This window comes from Rhea pennata, chromosome 2, assembly GCF_028389875.1.
Source record: "Rhea pennata isolate bPtePen1 chromosome 2, bPtePen1.pri, whole genome shotgun sequence".
Lineage (NCBI taxonomy): Eukaryota > Metazoa > Chordata > Aves > Rheiformes > Rheidae > Rhea > Rhea pennata.
In genome coordinates this window covers 129,734,002-129,741,317 of record NC_084664.1, presented here as the reverse complement: position 1 = coordinate 129,741,317, position 7,316 = coordinate 129,734,002, and positions in this window count along the sequence as shown.

Here is a 7,316-nt window from a genome sequence, read left to right as displayed (position 1 = left end):
TAAGTGATGGTAAGATGCAGTGTTGGAATTGCTTAAGCAACTGCTTAAGCAAGTAATAGGTGGGTTTTGTGTTAATCTAAAGGAATAAAAAGGGAAGACATGAGGTAGATGTCTGGGCTTAAGAAACAAACCGTCATTTAGCTCAAGATGTGTGCTAATTATGTGTTGAGATGCCACATACATGTCTTACAGTATTGTCATGGATAACAACATATGGGGATTGTAAGATGCATTATCCTTCAAGAAAAAATCACAGCCAAAGAGAAAAAAAAAAACATGAAACTCTGTTAGAGCAAGCAGTAAGGCCCATACCATACCTGTTAAATCATGAGAGCTGGCAGCAGCTGAAGAAGTTGGACCAAACCCAAGAGAGCTAGATTTTTCTACAGCAGGTTTGCTCCACTCAGTGCCTCTGCTCAAACACACAGAAATCAGATCAGCTGGGAGCTAGGCAAACATAGCCCCTCGCCAGCCCTGCACCCAAAAAGAATATGTGACTAGAGAATCACTGAGGGCCATCAAGCCATGTTGACGGTGGGTGGGAATAGCGATATTACTTGTACGAGACGGAGCTGTAGGAGAGGCTGAGCTGATGGAAGCGGAGGAGTTACCCCAAGGTCAGACCTGTGCAGTTAACTTGAAGTGGCAGGTGGAGTGGTTATGCACTAAAAATTACACAAAGATTTGTTGTATAGTTGTCACATGTGAATTTATTCTCATGGTTTACAGAAGTAAAACTGCTAGGAGGAGAGTATGCACATGGATACCTTCATGTGAACTTTGGAACATGGTTTTCAAGGTCTGTGTGATTATAGATGTCTGTCAACTAATAGGATAATTTTAAGCAGTCTGAAAAGAATTACTTAAAAGAAAGTCTATTGCTAGTAGCGTAAATGAACTCTACACAAAACTACACTTTTACTGCAAAATCACATCAAATCAAAAACACAAGAGTGCATTAGATATAGCAACAAGCCATCAAATGGTACTGTTACAATTCATTTTAGATATTTGGATCAGACCCTAAAATTATATGTGTGCCCTTTTAACTAAAACATATGACAAGACTGAACAAAACCAGTGGAAAAAATGAAATGGGTATCTGAATTGGCACTCGTTATTACCTTTCTAGCTGTTCAGTGTGTTGATGAAAAGATAGAGCCCTCTACTGGTCTACGCCTTTTTTTCCCCGTGTTCTTTAGAATTAGACATCCTACTGCTAGGAGATTTCCAACCACAAGCACTGAGAATAAAGCTTTGGAAAGTTTTCCCAGAATAATTATGCCTGCTGCAAGTGTCAGTACTAAAAGTTACTCTAGCATATTTTGCTTTCTTGGTCTAAATCTATTAGGAAGGAGTGTAATTTAGTTTCCAAAATCCATTGTTAGACTTGAAAAGATAAGGATGGGGTTGGAGTGGTAATTATGCCAATGTAAATTCATTCCCATAGGAAACATCATATATAACAGAGATTTAACATTCTTTTTGCTAAAACGTGAGAATATTCATTATTGATTCAAGTATCTCCAAGAAAGTCAGGTACTGAGATTTCGGAAAATTGTGTGAAGCAGGTTAAAACATTCATGTTTCCCTTTGTACAGAATTCATATGAATTTGATCCTCTATTTAATTTACTTGAACACTATCCCCATGCAGAAATAGAGCTTGCATAGAGATATTTGCTCTTTGCAACTATAGGCCAGTCAGCCTCACCTCCATCCCTGGAAAGGTGATGGAACACCTCCTTCCAGATGTCATCTCCAGACATATGGAGGAAAAGAAGGTGATCAGGAGTAGCCAGCATGGATTCACCAAGGGGAAATCCTGCTTAATCAATCTGATAGCCTTCTATGGTGGAATAACTGGCTGGGTAGATGAGGGGAGAGCAGTGGAAATTGTGTACCTTGACTTGAGCAAGGCTTTTGACACTATCTCCCATAACATCCTCCTAGACAAGCTCAGGAAGTGTGGGTTAGATGAGTGGACAGTGAGGTGGATTGAGAACTGGCTGAAAGGCAGAACTCAGAGGGTCGTCATCGGTGGCGTGGAGTCTAGTTGGAGGCCTGTGGCTAGTGGTGTCCCCCAGGGCTCAGTACTGGGTCCCATCCTGTTCTTCTTCATCAGTGACCTGGATGAGGAGACAGAGTGCCTCCTCAGCAAGTTTGCTGATGCTACCAAGCTGGCAGGAGTGGCTGACACACCCGAGGGCTGTGCTGCCATTCAGAGAGACCTGGACAGGCTGGACAGTTGGGTGGAGAGGAACCTCATGAGGTTCAACAAGGGCAAGTGCAGAGTCCTGCACCTAGGGAAAAATAACAGTCCCAGTACAAGCTGGGGGCTGACCCTCTGAAGAGCAGCTCTGCAGAGAAGGACCTGGGAGTGCTGGTGGATGACAAGTTGACCATGACGCAGCAGTGTGTCCTTGTGGCCAAGAAGGCCAATGGTCTCCTGGGGTGCATTGAGTAAGAGTGTTGCTAGCAGGTGGGGGGAGGTGATCCTGCCCCTCTACTCAGCCCTGGTGAGGCCTCATCTTGAGTCCTGTGTCCAGTTCTGGGCTCCCCAGGACAAGAGGGACATGGAGCTACTGGAGAGAGTCCAGCATAGGGCTACAAAGATGATCAGAGGGCTGGAGCACCTGCCCTATGAGGAACGGCTGTGAGAGCTGGGCCTCTTCAGCCTGGGGAAGAGAAGACTGAGGGGGGATCTGATCAATGTGTACAAGTACCTGACGGGAGGGTATCAAGGGGACAGGGACAAACTCTTTTCAGTTGTCCTGTGTGACAGGACAAGAGGCAATGGGCAGAAATTGAAGCACAGGAAGTTCTGCCTGACCGTGAGGGGGAATTTCTTCCCTGGGAGAGTGACAGAGCACTGGCACAGGTTGCCCAGAGAGGTGTGGAGTCTGCTTCTGTGGAGATCTTCAAGGCCGGCCTGTCAAACGTGCTCTAGGTGACCTTGCTTGAGTAGGGAGGTTGGACTAGATGATCTCCAGAGGTCCCTTCCAGCCTTACTGATTCTATGAAGGACAACAAACCTGGGCAGAGTTTAGACAAAAGGAGAAAGAGCTTGATGTATTCATAACTCTACAATAAGGTAGTTTCTCCCACTGTGTCCCTTTGGAAGAAAAAAATAAAATTTTTTTTAAATGTGAAAGACAAAATCATGTAGCAAAATTACTAAAATAGAATAGACTATTACTACCATAGACTAGCATAATACTTGTTGCACCAGTATGCACTTTCAATTTAGATCACATCAGCTAATCTGGAAGAATCCCTGTGATTTGGAGTTATTTTACTCAGGATGTGTAAACAGCAACTTCTGGTGGGACAGCCAAGTCTAGGCCCATGGCAGAGGTAACAGGCTTTCAAGTTTATCTGACCTGAGTGCAAAGCATCCCCCATCCCCTTCCTGGCTGGTTTATTGTACCTTCACTGTTTCTGTACAAAATTGTATTGCCAGGTGTATCTTTTAGTGCTTTGCAGTGGGAATTGCACAGTTCCCCAATAAGAAATTCTCCTACGTTTGGCTGAGGAAGACTCCCAGAATGCCTTAAAACAACAACCAGCAACCAGGCCAAGATAAAATAGGCTTGTGCAGTGTTATCCTGGGGAAAAAAAAAAAAAAAAAAAAAAAAAAAAAAAAAAAAAAGCAGTTCAAAAGCATGACTGATGAGCCCTCAGACAACAAGCTGGAGTGTTGGATGGCCATAGGCCAACAGATTAACAAAAGTCTTCAAAGGACAGTCTTACTATTGTACAAAAAAGAAAAAAAAATGTGCAAACATCTCTTAAGCATGCACAACTGGAACAGAACTTATGGTATTTTAATGATTTAAGTTTGGATTTATACTTAGCATATGGACAACACACCACTCAAAAGTGCATGAAAATAAGAGACTGTAGAATACGATATAGACAAGGAAATATCAAATGGATATAAAAAGTGAGCCATAAATTGGATTTATGCTCCTGGGGAGCTGAGCTCTGGATTGTTATTTGTAGCCAGTGTTATCTATCACTCTGCTCTGAACAAAGACAGTTGCAAAAAGTCAGCCTTAGGTCAATCCTGTCGTTCAGGCAAGGCTGAGCAAGTGTGAACCCTGGTCAGAGCTGAGATTAGAGAGTGGGACCAGCATCAGTGGTCAGTAATTGCCTTCTCCAGTCCCAAGTACGGGTTGCAGATGAGATGCTGGTGCAACACAGCAGCAATTGGAGTCTGGAAGAAGCAGCTGCCAGCAACTCAAGTCTTACTTTATGCTGGGGTGATAAGCTCAAGTGAAAGAAATACAAGCTTAAGAGCCTTGTGAATGGCTGACAGCATAGACTTTATCCTACAACTCAATCCTTCATGCCTCCCAAAAGATACATTCATTTTTTAGCACGCTATTTACAAGTCAACTACCAACTGTTAACATATTTACTCAGTTTTTGCAATTTTCTTTATTGTCCAGTTCCTGCTGCACCTGTTTTTTTGTCCTTCATATACCTTAATATAACCCCAAATAAAGAACATTTTCTCTAATCAGTGTACTTGAAAAGACAACACTTTCACTGTAGTAAAGTTCCCAAACTGGCCCACAGACACCTGGCTAGTTCAGCAACTACTCACGTGAAATGACAGCTAGGGACACACTAACTTCCCTTGGACAAACAGCTATTTGGGCAGTCCAGGTTGCTGTGGGGAAAATGTGTCATCAGATGCATTTGGCAAATCATCAGTCATAATATAGTGGTTATAGTGGTTATCACATCTGCTTTACATGCTGAAGATCCTGGGTTCAAGCCCCCTTTGAACAAGCACCAGGAAATCTTTGGGAGGTTGGACTAGATAATCTCCAGAGGTCTCTTCCAACCTTGCTGATTCTGTAATTGATAAACAAAAATATCATTCCCTCCTTACACCCACACTTTGGAAGTTAAGGAGAAGCTTTGTTCTTCTGTTCCCTCCCCCCCCCCCCCCCCCCCCCAAAAAAATGATCTTCATAGCTTTGCAAAGCCCTTTCTCTCCAAATTACTGCCAAATATTTCACCCTAATTATTTGTTCAGATTTCGGACAACCAACAACGGCTTTCAAAACATTCACATGCAGTTCCTGTGTTATGGAACAGGACTGTGACTATGTCCATACAAGTCCATAGATGACCTTGGACTCTTGAGCAAACTTGTCCTGAATGACTCCCAAATATGACTCGGCAGCCTGTACAATCCTGGAACAACTGGCAGTAGGCAGTCTACGTGCAGCCACCCTGTTTTGCACTTTTTAAAAGTTTAACAGTGTATACAATGAGTGTTAACATCACAGACGTTAACAATGTCACAGACACAGTGTGCCTAGTTTTAGGCACACTCAAGTTATTAGTAAAGATGTAGCTTTTGTGACTACTAACAGGACTGTGCTGGCAGGAGGGCCATTTGGCAGTTTCAATTCGTAACTGGGGAAAGGTGCAAATCAGCACAGAAAGTTAGGGTCAGTGTTGCCAGGATGATCCAAAACTTCACTGTACATCCAGCCCTGCCACAGTGGTAACAAAAACCTTATCTGAAGCTTGCTCTCCCTGTGGCTTTAAAGTACATGGAGCATTCCCTGTCTAGCCCAACCTATTTTTAATAGGTTGTAATATTTACTGTGTACCAAGGAACAGCTCCAAAAAAATTTGTGTCCTCTTGATTCAGGATAAAAGCCCTTTCAACTCATTCCTCAGTTTCATTTAAAAAGAACGGCACACTATTAGAAAAAAGGCTAATGGCAAAGTTTGACAGAATACCATAAAGTGGTGGAAACAATAGACTTGAACAGAATAAAAAAAGAAACATAATTAGGAATGTGCCTTGAAGTTGAAAGGAAAATTTCTTCAGATTAAAATTACAGTAACTCATTTGCTATCATGAGAATCCACTAACCTTCAGAAAACTCATCTGAAAGCAAAAGCAGTGGAGATCTCAAATTATACTTACCATGAACTTGGCTGGCAGGGCCACTAGTGATAAACCCTTAGGCTTAGCCATGCACACAGGATGGGGACAGCACTGCTGAAGCAGTCTGGCATGTGTTAGCAGAAAAAGAAACAAAAACAAAAAAGGTGCTCAAAAGCCTAAAAAATACCGAACCGAAAGACAAAATATAGAAAAACAGCCTCACAGTCCAACATTTTCCAGAGAGTTTATTTATAGAATTATTTCGGTTTGGCACACTACTGGAAAATGCTAATACAATTTTCTGGGATAACAGGAAATATGCCAGAGTGTAACCGATCCTTTGTGGAGAAAAGAAACATGAATTACAAATAAGGAACAGTCAGGGCTGAAAACAAGTTTATTTCAAAGAGTTGGGGGGGGGGGGGAGATGTAGAAGGCTGAGATGCTCAGATGATAATGCTTCCAAGTCCTCTAGTAATGTAGACTGAAATAAGCCACAAGAGTAAGTGTAATGTAACACAGATTGTTTGCACTATTGGCAGAAGTTAAGCTCTTCAGAACTTAATTTATTGTTTCTTCTTTACTGTGCTTGCTTCTGCTCACATTGAAAGCAGTGGGAATTCTGCTACTGATTTCAATAAAATCGAGCCTTTTACTCTGAGCCAACAGAGCTTCTCTCATAAGCAAAGCTCTGTACTCAGCACAGAACTGACAAATGCTTGCAACAGAACATTGAAAGGCTGTTCTCTTCTCCTTAAGATTGTTTAACTTCTACTCCCTAGTCTATCTGCATTTTTCTAGATGTTCAGCATTATTACATGAATCACATAAAACTCTAAATTGCATTCATTTTGATGGAATCCATCACATTTTTTGTAGGATCAACAGCTTAGACCTTGGTCCAAAACATTAATAATTTTAAGATAAACTGGGCTGGGTAGTTTGTTGCCTTGATCCTCTCTTTCTTGGATTGCTTCCACTCTGAACTCTCATTGAAGCAATAAAAGGAACAGTAAAGAGAAAAGTGGCTGCCAATTGCTGGCTCCAGAGATAAGAACACCAGAGGGAAACAGGATTAACACTTCTGAACCTCTCTCACAAAAACTGAAAAAGCTAGAGTGACACCTGAAAACCATGAAGTTTAGGGCTTCAAAAATCTCTCAATATGAACTGTGAATGGTACTAGCTGCTTGTGTGGTGGGAACATCTAGCAGGTGCTAGCATTTAATTAAAACAGCTGCCATACAGGAGATGCAGTTCAAAAGTCAAGCAATCTTTGTAAATCCTCAGAGTTATCGTAATCTTGTCTTGGCAAGTTAAATCAAAATGAACTGGATATAGAGCAGTTTTATCATTCAGGCTGGTACTCAGAAGACAGGTTACGAATGAGACTTTGG